The sequence below is a fragment of the Grampus griseus genome (genome assembly GCF_964374135.1).
Source record: "Grampus griseus genome assembly, chromosome: 3".
Lineage (NCBI taxonomy): Eukaryota > Metazoa > Chordata > Mammalia > Artiodactyla > Delphinidae > Grampus > Grampus griseus.
Window position 1 is genome coordinate 81,979,950 of NC_139019.1, and position 15,810 is coordinate 81,995,759.

The 15,810-nt window shown below is 35.8% G+C and overlaps 1 pseudogene across 1 annotated transcript; it reads right to left on the reverse strand.

Moving 5' to 3' along the window:
• Positions 1-6,131: 6,131 nt before the first annotated feature.
• Positions 6,132-6,554, reverse strand: LOC309819841 (ubiquinol-cytochrome c reductase complex assembly factor 2-like; annotated as a pseudogene). Its single transcript has one exon. The product of its transcript is annotated as a ubiquinol-cytochrome c reductase complex assembly factor 2-like (transcript).
• Between the last annotated feature and the right edge of the window lie 9,256 nt (positions 6,555-15,810).

Here is a 15,810-nt window from a genome sequence, read left to right on the forward strand (position 1 = left end):
AATATTGCCTCTGATAAAAAGATGTAGAAAAATTTTTAGTCATTTAAATCTCTGAAGATAGTGAACTGCAAAGAATATGAGTGAAATGACAAATAATCAAGTGTATTTTATATTGTACAGAATATTTCATATTAATAAATAGTACATTCAATAAAAATTATATTCTGTTAGGTTTTTAAAAATATATATATATATATATGTAAATATTGATTTTACTGAACTTGCTAGTTTGTGAACAGGCTGTTATGGCATATATTTCCAAGATTTGAAGGAGTTTTTATTACTAGAAATTATTTTTTGGCCACTAGAGGAAATAACAGCTTCTGCAAATGATATATTCAAAGTTAAAAATTGTTTAGGATTATATTAAATAATTTAACACTATGCTGAATAATCTTTATTCTTTCTGTATATTCATGGAGTGGGATATTTTTAGATATAAATAAATATAGATATAGATAGATATAGATAGATATAGATAGATTTTTAGATATAAATAAATATAGATTTAGATATAAATAAATATAAATAAATATAATATTTATTATATTTCTGCATATAATTTACATAGTTTATCAAAATTATATATGTCTGCAATAGGTAAGCTAATTTTCCTTGCTTAAAAAGTTCTGAGAAATATATGAAAAAGAGAGAGAGAGAGAAGCCCCTGACATTCAGAAGCTGGTCTGACGGTCACATCTAAGCCATTTATTCTCCCATTTGATAAACAATTTCACAATATACCAATTTCAGACACGGTTACTCTGAGACACAATCATGAAAAACAGCAAGGCCACTTCATAATTTTGTCTAAGAACAAACAAAAACATGGTAACTCCACCACCCACAAGAAAACACTCTCCTTGTTCAGACACTAAACTAGTACCTTCTACTTCTTTACCCATAGCACTGCCCCTGCTTTCTGACAGTGTTCATTCCTGAGAGCCGTCTCTTCCTTACACCCTTTCCCAAATCACCCAACCAGAATTTAAATCCCATCGCAGATTCTTTTTAACACCCTCTTATAAGAAATTCCACGTTCCTCCATGGTGTATGCTCTCCTTTGACGAGGTGAGTACCTCATTTGTTCACTTCTGGCATCACAAAAAATAGAGAACCTTTACAGTTCAGAAGATCTAATCAGCAAATTCTCTCTGTAAATTACTTACCCTTGGAAAAAAGTTAGCATACTAGTTCTTTCAGGGTATTAAAATAACCACTAAAATAACTGCTCAACAGAGTTTATTATGATAAAAAATAACATTTTTTTTGGTAACTGCAGAGCAGATTGCCATCTTTCTCATCCACTTGGCCAGATTTTCCCAACCACTAAGCTTGTCCTGTTTTCCCCTCTGTCTTGCGTCTTGCTGCTCATCGTTCTGTTTGACTTCTCCATTTATAAAGCGTGAGCAGTACCAACACAGAACAGCCTGTTACAGAGGCTTAGTTCTTTATCAAGGCAAAGATTCAAAGATTCCAGAACTGTATGAAGGGATCAGATCTACAGTAAGAGGCTGCCAGAACATAAATATTAACCCTATGTGTGCTTTAAAGTAGGCTGTGGTGGTTAGAGTATAACATGAAAGTGTTATGCAAAATGTTTATTCTTGTTTTGGAAGGACAAAATTCAAGGATATTTCTTAACCTTCTAATGATTCTAGAGGTTCTCTAGTGCATTCAATTCCGTATCTAACTCTTATGCTAACAGTTTGTGTAATATTGGGCAGCCATATAAATAGTTACTCAGTTTCTTTCTCCTTTAATAAGTATCCATTGCTTTAGACAAACTGAACAATGTTCTTAAAGGAATAATAAAAAAAACTGGGTATCTAGTTATTAATCAATTTGTCTACTTATCTATCAGTTACCTGTTCATTCACCCATCAATCCATTTATTCATTAATCTATCTAACTTATTGATTGCCTGTCATTTATCTCTTATAGTTGAAGTCCTTGCTTTGCTGGTTTGTCACCTGCGTCATGTGATTTGGAGCAGGTTACCTCTCTAACTTAATCTCACACCACTCTCCCACTCATTGGGCTCCATCACAGCTGGCAAAGTCTGATCTTAGGAGCTTTGCATTTTCTCTCTAATGCCTGGAAAGCTCTTTGACAGATAAGTATTTGGCTTTCATTCTGTTTTTCTTCGGGTCTTCAGTCATGTGTTACCTCTTCATGAGAATTTCCTTGAACCCTTCCTAAAATTATGTCCCTTCTCCATGACACTTCCTATTCCTAATTCTCTACTTCCTTCTTCTGCTTAAAACAAATATTACAATTGTTTTATTTATATATTATACTTATTTTGTCTCTTATCTTTCTCCTCAACTAGAATGTGAGCTCTACTAGGGCAGAGATGTCTGTTGGTTTAGTGCTGCTTCCCCAGTATCTAGAATGGAACTTGCCCATAGAAATCCGCATTAAAAATTACTTAGAGTTTCCCTGGTGGCGCAGTGGTTGAAAGTCCGCCTGCCGATGCGGGGAACACGGGTTCGTGCCCCGGTCCGGGAAGATCCCACATGCCACAGAGCGGCTGGGCCCGTGAGCCATGGCCGCTGAGCCTGCGCGTCCAGAGCCTGTGCTCCGCCACGGGAGAGGCCACAACAGTGAGAGGCCCGTGTACCGCAAAAAAAAAAAAAAAAAAAAAATTATTTGGATTCATGGAGCTCTTGAGAAGATAAAAAGACATGGTGCAAGTAAGGTGCTTGCCACTGAACCTGGTACAGACTATAGACTAAATAGATGGTACACATTGTCTTGTATTATTTTATATAACTTCATTCAGAGAACACTTACCACCCCCATGAAACTCAAGTACTCATTCTCTTGGAGGGTATTATTAGTTATTTAGTTGTTATTAGAGAAATTACTAGGTTTTAGTCATAGACTATATATAAATATATATATATATAAATATCTACAGATATTAGACATGACAGTATATTTTTACAAGAAAATATATTTTGAGTAACTTACCATAACTATGAGGTTATGACTTAAGTAACACATGACAATAAGTTTCAGTGGCATTTGCATAACTATAACTCAATCATAATATTCATAATCAAGTCAGAATCATTGTAGATAAGTATAGCTTTAATGAATGTAGTTAATTAACCTTAATTTACAAATGAGTGCATTTAAATAATTTTGAATTAAGTTTATGTGGATAATGTTATATATATAAAGATTATATGTATTATAATATTATTTCTCTCTCTAGTAGAGAAAAGCAACACATTATTCTCTATCAATTTTAAATAAAGTATCAGCTCCTTATACAGTTAATTCATCCACTTTTTCTTGGTGTTGGAGTATAAAATAAAATGCGTATACTTATCTAATGTGACATAAATAATAGGAGTGACATCTATGATGATTAGTCATATGATTGCCTATGCCTCTTAAAATTATAAAATTGTAGCTTCCAGTAAGAAAACATTTCATGCATTAAAAGCATCACCAACCAAAATATACATCATGAGTTGTGGTACAACTTGAATGGAAAATGTGTATAGTATATACATGGAGATAATGCATGGTAGTTTCTAGTATTGGTTTATATCAGGGACAATATTATGAAACAACTAGATAATTTTTGGTGAAATAAAAAAAGCTTTAAATAAAAAGTTTAAAGTGCTAATAGCCTTGTCTTTTTAATTTACCAAGAATGTGGATTCATAATTCAGAATGCTTTTTTTTTTTACATCTTTATTGGAGTATAATTGCTTTACAATGGTGTGTTAGTTTCTGCTTTATAACAAAGTGAATCAGTTATACATATACATATGTTCCCATATCTCTTCCCTCTTGTGTCTCCCTCCCTCCCACCCTCCCTATCCCACCCCTCCAGGCAGTCACAAAGCACCGAGCTGATCTCCCTGTGCTATGCGGCTGCTTCCCACTAGCTATCTACCTTACGTTTGGTAGTGTATATATGTCCATGCCTCTCTCTCGCTTTGTCACAGCTCACCCTTCCCCCTCCCCATATCCTCAAGTCCATTCTCTAGTAGGTCTGTGTCTTTATTCCTGTCTTACCCCTAGGTTCTTCATGACATTTTTTTTTCTTAATTCCATATATATGTGTTAGCATATGGTATTTGTCTTTCTCTTTCTGACTTACCTCACTCTGTATGACAGACTCTAGGTCTATCCACCTCATTACAAATAGCTCAATTTCGTTTCTTTTTATGGCTGAGTAATATTCCATTGTATATATGTGCCACATCTTCTTTATCCATTCATCCAATGATGGACATTTACGTTGTTTCCATCTCTGGGCTATTGTAAATAGAGCTGCAATGAACATTTTGGTACATGACTCTTTTTGAATTATGGTTTTCTCAGGGTATATGCCCAGTAGTGGGATTGCTGGGTCATATGGTAGTTCTATTTGTAGTTTTTTAAGGAACCTCCATACTGTTCTCCACAGTGGCTGTATCAATTTACATTCCTACCAACAGTGCAAGAGGGTTCCCTTTTCTCCACACCCTCTCCAGCATTTATTGTTTCTAGATTTTTGGATGATGGCCATTCTGACTGGTGTGAGATGATATCTCATTGTAGTTTTGATTTGCATTTCTCTAATGATTAATGATGTTGAGCATTCTTTCATGTGTTTGTTGGCAGTCTGTATATCTTCTTTGGGGAAATGTCTATTTAGGTCTTCTGCCCATTTTTGGATTGGGTTGTTTGTTTTTTTTGTTATTGAGCTGCATGAGCTGCTTATAAATTTTGGAGATTATTCCTTTGTCAGTTGCTTCATTTGCAAATATTTTCTCCCATTCTGAGAGTTGTCTTTTGGTCTTGTTTATGGTTTCCTTTGCTGTGCAAAAGCTTTGAAGTTTCATTAGGTCCCATTTGTTTATTATTGTTTTTATTTCCATTTCTCTAGGAGGTTCTCTTTTAACCCTGGAAGTATGACTTTGAGTAAATCACCTCACCTCTCCAAGTTTAATTTTTCTCTTATTTAAAAGAGAAATAATATTATAATACACATAATCTTTATATATATAACATTATCCACATAAACCTTTCTAAAAATAAGTATTTAATAAATAATAGTACTAGTAGTGGTTATAATCATAATAATAGTATTCGCAACAGGGGAAAGACTAGCCTTACTCTGATACTAAAGATACTAAAGAACTATCCTTGATAGTTCTTTTCCTCACATTTATGAGTCTTGCACCTCTTGAAGGGGAGAATTACAAGGTGAGAAAGATATCCCCTTGTCCCCAGGTTGGGTCAGTCTTCTCTGTAGATCCCCCAGGAAGCAGCATTGCACCAACCCTGTGGCTTCCCAAATACAAACCTTGCATGAAATCTATTCCGTTTGTCCCAAATTAGATTACTATCATGATGTCTATAAACTAATGAACATGTAATCTATGTACAAGGAAAAGGAGGTGAATGTGACACCCATCTTGCTATTACTCTGCACACGGTAATACCTGATGTCTCTAAATCTTGGTCATTTTATATATATCGTTTGGGTGGCACTATCCCATTGACCAATCTAGTCTGTAATTAAAAGCACCTATACAAGGAGGTAACAGTTTGCTGTCCTACGTGGAAAACAAAGTTTAAAATCTGACATTATGCCCTTCTTTAACTGCTGGGTGAGGAAGTTTCCACTCTAGGTATTCAAACAGGCCAGTTTCCAAATTAAATAGGGCTGAAAAACAAACTCATGGTGAGAAAAAGTACCTCTTATATAAGAAAATTCAGACTGTGACTTTATTTTACTGTTCCATTTTTTTAAACATATTTATTGGAGTATAATTGCTTTACAATGGTGTGTTAGTTTCTGCTTTATAACAAAGTGAATCAGCTATACAAATACATATATCCCCATATCTCCTCCCTCTTGCGTCTCCCTCCCATCACTTTAAAACATATTCCAAAAATAATTATTTCAACACTCAGTATCATTATATATAGGTATATGAGAATGGATACATGTGTATGTATGGCTGAGTCACTTTTCTGTGCACCTGAAACTATCACATTCTTAATCAGCTATACTCCAATATAAAATAAAAAGGTTAAAAGAATTATTATAGGTATATGAACTTTTTTTTTTTTTTGAAGGAGAAATCAGGGCATTTTACTGATGATGACAATGTACACTACTTCACGCTTAGGTAATGCAGTCGCGATAAGGCCCTAGCCCAGGCCTTATGTTTCTCCTCAGGATCCTTGGGGGCAAACTTCTCCTGCAGTTCCTTCCACATGCCTTTATTCATCTCCTTAAACTCTTCCAAGGTATCTGTGGACAGGACCAGTTTGTATTCTTCCAGGGACAGGCCACTGAAGCTTGTGTCTCTGGGGCGAGGGTACTTGTGTTTGTAGTAGTTTGAATGGAGAAGTACTAAGCTCTCGTACAACTGATCACAGGCCTCAGGCTCTGCAATCTGGGTGTTCTCTCCCTCCCGAAAGGCGTGCGCTACCCGCTCCCACTGATAAGCGCCCAAGTCCCGGCCTCATTTGGTCTCATCCACTGGCCATTCCTCACAGAGTTTGAGAAAATTCTGGTAGCAGCTGGCCACCATTTGGGGACCTGAACTTTATTTTTAAATTTTTTTTGGAGGGGTACACGGGCCTCTCACTGTTGTGGCCTCTCCCGTTGTGGAGCACAGGCTCTGGACGCGCAGGCTCAGCGGCCATGGCTCACGGTCCCAGCCGCTCCCCGGCATGTGGGATACTCCCAGACCGAGGCACGAACCCGTGTCCCCTGCATCGGCAGGCGAACTCTCAACCACTGCGCCACCAGGGAAACCCCTGAACTTTATTTTTTAAAGTGCTTTCAAATCAAGTTATCAATTTCCCAGAGACATAGAACACATTTAATTAAGAGGTATATTTTATAAATGACGGCACAGACGAATGTGAAAATACTGAAGAAAGGAGAGACAGTCAGAAAGCTGGATTGGAGCAGATGCAAGAACAGATTTTGTTTTTGGACCACCAGGGATCTCTTCCAGATACCCAGTATCCCTTCGTGGATATCTGGCAGTCCTCAGCCATACTAAAATCTACCATCTTCAGTTACTATTCTTATCTAGGGTATGATAGTTGATAAAGCTATTAAAAAGTCAGATTTAGAGTAGACCACAACAATGAATTTTAACTCATAATTCTGCTAAAAAGTCTCCAAACCATCCACATTTTTCTTAAATTTGTAGTTATATTATATATATATATATATATATATTTTTTTTTTTTTTTTTTTTTTTTTTTTTTTTTGCGGTATGCAGGTCTCTCACTGTTGTGGTCTCTCCTGTTGCGGAGCACAGGCTCCGGACGCGCAGGCCCAGCGGCCATGGCTCACAGGCCCAGCCACTCCGTGGCATGTGGGATCTTCCCGGACCGGGGCACGAACCCATGTTCCCTGCATCGGCAAGCGGACTCTCAACCTCTGCGCCACCAGGGAAGCCCTATTTCTATATTTTAAACCATTCATAACTTGCAGATATAGAGAGTCTATACCAAAAACTCAGCAAAGTTTTTGGGTGAAATAGATCATAGTGAGCCGTCACGTCAAAGTCAGTTTTACATTTTAGATTTAAATTGGCTTGAGAAATAGATATGCCAGTTATTATGGGGAGAGTCAAAAAGTATATGCTAAGGTTTCATTGAACAATATAAACCTTTTCCCCACATACTGAAAAATTTCTGATACATAAAATGATTTTGATTTTAAGATTGTAAAAATATATGTTTTCACTTGATCAATTTTAAGTACATTGCTTTAAGAACATTTTTAAATAGGCTGTACTATTTAATTTTCCTCTTAGTATATTTATCAAAATATTTTTATTTTGGCTTTGTTTTAATTAATATTTGCTTCTTAAGTAAATAAAATGCCATTTGATGTGTTCACTTTCAAAATGATGAATAATGTTTTTTTTTAATTAAACAACTTAAAACTCACTCCTACAACTATATTTATCTTTCATCCATTCTTTCTAAATGATGTGTAATTCTCCTTCCTGTGCATTTATTTCATGTCATCTATCCACTCTCCATGTGACAGACACTTAATCTGACTCCAGTTTACCAGCTAAGCTGATAGTAGGGTGAGGCAAGTGAGGCAGATGGGGCACAACACTTAAGGAGGCACTTACTCTCAGGGTGAGTGTGCTATCCTGTACTCATGTTTTACATGACCTTTAGAGTGAGTGCCTCCTTAAAATCTGCACCTGAGTTGTCTCACTTACCTCAACTTAGTCCTCAACCAAGAACAAACACAATATTTCTTAGTCCACAACAAAGAACAACCTTTTACATGTCCCTTTTTGACTTTACATGAGGATAGATTTGGATTATATACCTGGTAAAAGAACAGATTTATCACAGGGTATGTGTCTACAAACTGACTCACTGGTACTAGATTACTTTCCAAATGTCCACAACAATCTACACTCCATTAGATGTGTGTGAAGGTTCCTATTACATTATTGCGTTCTTAGTATTACTTAGTGCGCTAATGGCTCTAAAGTGATATTCTTGCTTTAATTTACATATTTATGATCACTAATGATTCTATGACTTCCCCTTATGCATGCTTGGTAGCTTTTTGGTTTTAATTTTTTGAAAATTCCATCTCATATCTTTCACACTTAATTGTATCAGAATTGCTCTTTACAGAAGAATTTCTCATATTCAAGGTATTGATTGTTAGTTGATTTTAAGTGTCAGAAATATATGCCCCCAATCTATTATCTGTTTATTAACTTGATACATGGTGCCTTTCATTAAAATTTTTCTTGATATAGTCAGATTTATTAATTTTCTTTCTTTTGGTTTGTACTTTTACATTTTTTTAAAGAAGTTCTACTACCCTAGATAGTCTTCTAGATTTTCTTCTATTAACTTTATACTTTTACCTTTCAACTTTAGGTCTTTCATCTCTGTAGAGGCCACCATCATATGTGGTGTTAGCTAATGTGAATGAATGGATTCTGATCCCTCCTATTCCATTTTCTCCCGATGATACAATTACATATCAAAGAGGCTGTAAGAACTGCCTCTAGAGGAGGACTATACACCTCTACCCCCATTGACTCTGGTGTTGCTCACATGAGTAAAGCAATATGGACAGATATGAAATGGTGGAATGTCAAGCAGAGACTTTGAAAGGCATCAGGTATTTCCATTGGCTCCTCTTGCCTTCCTGCTATCCACCATGAAAAGAGCACGCCCCCAATGACTGCAATGCCTTTCACCCCCGTTTCAGAATGAGAGATACATGGAAAAACCCCAAATCCAAGCCTAGCTGATCTCAGCCAACCCACAGATTATCGAGTCCACGGGCAAGAAATATGAGTGCTGCAATGGAATCTAACTAACAGATACACGAATCCCTTTTTACGTTCCTTCATGTAGATAGCCATTTTTCTGTCAAGATGCATGAAAAAGTGTAATAATTTAAAAGGTTTCCAAAAGATCTAAATAGCTATCTTATATAAAAGGATATAAAACTCCTCTATTCATATTAAAGAACAATTTCCCAGATGTCAAACTAATCATGAGCATCTTAAGAGGAAGTAGAGTTTACATTCACTGCTAAAGCACACTGCTACATTTTTCTAACAGGAGGGTATTTTGAGGATGTCAATACGTGCGCAGTTCTCAACAAAGTGTACAACTGGGGTGTTGAGATCATAACAGTGAAATGTGTACTTTGGAGGTTCATCTGAAAAAACTGAAGTTAGACTCACTAACTGACAAATTTAAGTTGATTCTTTAGAGTGACAAATAATCTCTCTAATTATAGGACCTATCTGTGTCTAGTCATTTTTCCTGAATATTGTCCCAAAACTTCCAGCAATATAGGTGGCCAAACCGTGATTGACGGCCACAACTTTGACACTTAGAAGTGCTTTATTCACTACTCAGCTTCTTTATTATTTTAGTCATTTACTTTACTCAGTGATTTGGGCTACCCTGTTTATTAGTCTTAGAAACATACACAGGTACTGTTGTAGTCTATTGAGGGAGGTGATATTATAAAATAACTCCACAGACAATTTTTTTCTTTCTTTTCTTTCTTGTATATATTACTTTTTTCCACTTTTTTCCCTTATCTTCTAAAACTCTATTTTCTTAGCTATTTAGGTCATAGCTCTGAAAATTAATTACTGCTTATATAAGATATTGCACGGATAAAAAGACACCTAAGTGAAAATGATCCTGTTGCTCTCATCCTAAACCATACCCCACAGGGAGTCAAAAAATTGTAATAAGTATCTAATATATATTCCATCATATTTGCATAATATTTCTTAATTTCATTTTAATAAAGTCATTATCAATGAGGAAGAATAATTGTATTACATCTCCCAATAGGCCCATAGAATACTATCATAATAATAATGATAAATATCATTTAGTGGACAGTATGTGCCAGGATACTATACTAAATGTAGCTGTCATGATCAGGTAAGTTCTGCTGTAGTAACAAACAAATCCTGGAATATCAGGTACTTACTACTATAAAAATTTATTTCTCATTTAGGAAAAATTCAATGCCTCCATTTCCTGATGGCTGCCTTCCATGGTTTCTAGGATTGCCAAGGCAGGGCAAGAGAGAGATGCAACAGAGGAAGAAACACACTAACTCATAACTGCTGCAGACTAGAAATGACACATCAATTCCTCTTGCAGTCCCGCAGTCCCACACAGACTCTGAATTAGGCTTGTGAATGTGGTCATCCTGTCTGCCCAGAAAGTGAAAATAGTCAGTTGAACAATTAGAACTGTGTTCACTAAATGGATAAACTATGTTACCATTTAAATCCATTCATAGTCCTATGAACCTACTCTCAGGACTACTAATTACAAGCAATCTCACACTTTTATTCCAAAATCAGGACCACTTTCTCCACCTGTCACCAGCTGAACAATCATGGGATTATGGGCAAGGTTTTAAAATGTAATGCATTCCCAGAAACAGATTAGCTCACTGGCCACCATTATGTGACCCAAGGACATTTAACCCTACTCCAGTATTTGCTATCAGACAAGGACTTCAGGAAACCCCTTTCCTTGGTGGAGGGCCACCACACCCAGAAATAGAAAGGTTTGGTGTTCACAGGTTCATTAGCCCTAACCATCCAGTGGAAATTGGAATAAATGGAAAGGTCCTAGCAGTCAGTATTACAATAATAATTTTAAACTGTAACATGAGGAATTTGTAAAGATGAAAATTTGGAAAGGGAAATGAGAAGACAGGAACAAGCAAAGAGACAAGAATGAGCAGTGATAGCAAGAAAAAAAAAAGTTAAGAGACTCATTGAATTGAAAAAGAGCACAGCCTCTCACAATCTCTAAAAGTACAGAAGTTTGAAGACTTTTCACTCTCATTTTTCTTTCTCTCTTCCTGTCTTTTATCTTGCTTTGTTTTTGTTTTGTTTGTTTTTTTTCTCTTCTCTGGCATTGGTCTTATTCACAATTATACAGAAGTATCTTTGAAAAATTCTCTTGCTTTTAAAAAGCTTAAAAGGATAAATTCAGCCATCCGATTTAGGGAATTTGCCAGATTAATCTTTGTTAGGAGGGTAAAAAAATAATGGTAAGTAAAAGAAACAAGTTTAAAAATTCAAGTCTCTCCCTAATTCTTGCTTTCTCCCTCATTCCTCCACCCTGACCTCCTTTCTTTCAGACACTCTCCTTTTGTCACCTCCATTAAAGGAGCTGAAGGAATATCAGTCAATGACCTTCCCTCAGTGTGAGGGACAAAACTACAAAATCAGGCCTTTAATCTGAACCTCAGAAGAATGCGGGGTTTAGACAGGCATGTGCCAAGCTGCTGCACCCTGCGTCCTGACACACCTACATATCCCGCTATTTTTAGTAACAACATCAAAAGTAATTTCAGCAGTTGATAAAACCAAATGACTTCTTACAACATTACCATTAGAGTATTTTATGTACCATAAAATAGGCACTAATTACCACAGGAAGTCAGGACAGCTTTATATTTTTCTCTCTAAATGACACAAAACATTGTAAGCACTATAGTTAGTATCATTTTGTCATGAGTTCTTTATAGATTTAAATATAGACCATTCCCAAGCTCATTTTTCAAAGCTTATGTTTGAAAAATCATGAATGACATATTTACACTATAAGTATTTCTTAAAAATAGACGCAGGGAGTTTATTTTGGTCCCAAAACAAAAATGTTCACTTATGCTAAACAAGCACCAGAGAGAGTTTCATATCCAAGCCTCCAATTTTCTACTTGATTCCTTGTCAGCAACAATGAAGTTTTCCAGCAAATGGAAAGGATTTAAACATGGCAAATTCCAATGGTAAGGCTGCAAAAATTGTCTTCGTAGTGCAGGCACTAAACCTAGATAGCAGAGGAGAGAGTTTTATTTTATTGGATTATTACAAATTCATAGCCTTGAGATCACGGTACTTCTGGGATAGAATAAGATCAAGTTTAAATGTCTTAGTGTCCTTTTCTATACTGTAGTTTACAAATTCTGTAATGTCCTTCACACAGAATACTTTTAAGGAGAGATCAAAAAGTAAATAAATGGGGCTTCCCTCGTGGCGCGGTGGTTGCGAGTCCACCTGCCGATGCAGGGGACATGGGTTCGTGCCGCGGTCTGGGAAGATCCCACATGCCGCGGAGTGGCTGGGCCCGTGAGCCATGGCTGCTGAGCCTGCACGTCCGGAGCCTGTGCTCCGCGACGGGAGAGGCCCGCGTAACGCAAAAAAAAAAAAAAAAAAGTAAATAAATGAGCACCACATGCATTACATAAAAATTAACATTGGCTGCAAAGTATGTTAAATCATGGGCTGAATACAATTATACTTTGAATACAGTGTGTTGTTTCTTCCAGTTTATTCCTATTCTAGGCAATTTCAAATCCATTTTTTTATTTCAAAGCCAAGCTACAATTTGCCAAGTTATTATATTTTTATCACACAGCAATGTTACCAGTGGGTATTCAATGTGTACTAGTACAATAACAATAATTGTATGTTGCATTTGTGTAGAAGTTGAACAAATGTAACACAATTGCAAGTGAAAATATATTCTCATATATTTCTAATATAAAGAAATATAACTCTGAGCTTAGAGTCACTAGGTACTCAATATCATATAATTAGTAATGACTGACACAGAGACTTGACACAATTTTCTCACTCAAAGTCCAGGAATAAGAGAAAAAATTTATAAAGTAAAGTAAAAGAGCCTTGGTATTAAAGTTTTAACCATTAGTTATAATAAATAGTAATGTAAGATATAGTTTTATAAATATAATTTATGCTACACAACTATAGTAGTCTTGAAAAGAAATGAAGGAGTACAGGAAATTCTTACATGTTTGTCTCATTAGAAAGAATCTACATGTTGTGATTTCAAACTTCTTATCTCAGATCCTTTCCTTTAGTATTCCTTAAGGAAGTAAGATAGTGAAAAATAAGGAATATCATGCATTCATTCAATGCCAACTATGTGCCAGGCACTGTGCTCTTTGATTGGAACTCAAATGTGAAATGCATTCTCCTTACCTTTAAGGAGAGTGTTTTGGGAATAAGCAGAAAAATATACATACAATTCCAATTCAACATGATTATTATGAAATTTGTATGTAAGAAACGTACAAGAGCCTAAATACTTCTGTCTTAAAGCTTCTACTTGTCCTATCTCACAACAGCTTATTTACAATGTATTGCTTTTGAAGATGTCAAGATTACAACAAAGGATATAACTTTCCTATGAATTATTTGTCATTTTGCAAACCAGGCGTGAGTTTTAAACAAGGGGAAAAGCCAAAAAGAAAGTGACTGTATATTATTCTGTGAAATTATATTGCCAATCTCTTCTATGTGGCCTGGAATTAAATAAAATAGAAGAATTAGCAAAGATTATACATTAAGTTTTGTTGGTCATGCACTCTACAAAACTACCTGGCAAAATGGGTATGTAAAGATAAGATCCAGCTTACAGTCCATATGTAGAACTACACACCTTGGCATTGGGCCTTGTCCATAGGTTTTTGTCTAATTCAGGTAAAGGTTATTTATGGACTAATGACAGCCCTGAGTTTTAGGGCCTCTGTTGCTGGGCATGCCATCAGAAGTCTGCCCCTGTTAAAGATCCCCAGAGCTCGTTTCGGCACCACATATACTAAAATTGAGACAATACACAGAGAACAGCATGGCCCCTGTGCAAAGATGACATACAAATTTGTGAGGCATTTCATATTTTTCCATCTCATGTCCATGGATCGGAAGAATTAATATTGTTAAAATGACCATACTACCCAAAACCATCTACAGATTCAATGCAATCCCCATCAAAATACCAAAGGTATTGTTCACAGAAATAGAAGAAACAATTCTAAACTGTGTGCAACTAAAAAAGACCCTGAATAGCCAAAGCAATTCTGAGAAAGAATAACAAAGACAGAGCCATCACACTTCCTGATTTCAAACTGTACTACAAAGCTATAGTAATAAAAAACAGTATGGTACTGGCACACAAATAGACACATAGAGCAATGAAACAGAATAGACAGCCCAGAATTAAATCATGGCATACATGGTCAACTAATATTTGACAAGGAAGCAAAGAAAGGATAGAGGAGAAAGGATAGTCTTTTCAACAAATGCTTCTGGAAAAACTAAAAAAACACATACAAACTATGAAATTGGACCCCTATCACACACTACTCACAAAATCTAACTTTATATGGATCAAAGAACATAAGAACTGATACCATAGAAGAAAGTGTAGGGAAGAAAATGTAGGGAAGAAGCCTATCGATCTTGGTCTTGGCAATGATTTTTTTAGATGTGATGCCAAAAGCACAAAAAACAAAAGCAAAAATCAACAAATGGCACTACATCAAGCTCAAAAGCTTCTGCACAGGAAAAAAAACTAATTAACAAAATGAAAAGACAGTCTATAGAATAGGAAAAAAATTTTGCAAACCAAATATTGGATAAGGAGTTAATATCCAAAATATAAAGAACTCATACAACTTAATAACAAACACACAATCCAATTCAAAATGGGCAGAAGAACTAAATAGACATTTTTCCAAAGAGGACATCAAAATGGCCAAGAAGAACATGAAAAGATGCTCAACATCACTAATCATCTGGAAAATGCAAATCAAAACCACAATGAGATATCACCTCACACCTGTAGAATGGCTATCATCAAGACAAGAGACAACAGGTGCTAGCAAGGATGTGATGAAACAGGAACCCTCGTACACTGGTGGTAGGAATGTAAATTGGTTCAACCACTATAAACAATATGGAGGTTCCTCAAAAATTAAAAGTCATCTACCACAGGATCAAGCAATTTTGGCTATATACTGAAAGGAAATAAAAACACAATTGTGACAAGATATATGCACTCCCATGTTTACTGAAGCAGTTTTCACAATATGATGACCAAAAAATTGGAAACAACCCAAATGCCCATCAACAGATGAATGAATAAATAAGATGTGATACATATACACAATGGAATATTATTCAGCCATGAGGATATCCTGCCATTTTAGACAAGATGGATAGACCTTGAGCACATTATGCTAAGTGAGGTTAAGTCAGAGAATGACAAGTACTGTATGATATCACTTATATGTGGAATCTAAAAACAATTTAACCTTTAAAAAACAGAGAGTAAAATGGTAGCTACTAGGGGATGGGGTGGGTAGGGAGGATAAGATTGATAATTCAAGGGTACAAACTTGATACAAAGCAACAGAAATCTAATGCACAGTATAATTAATATAGACAATAATATTGCACTATAATTATATAATTT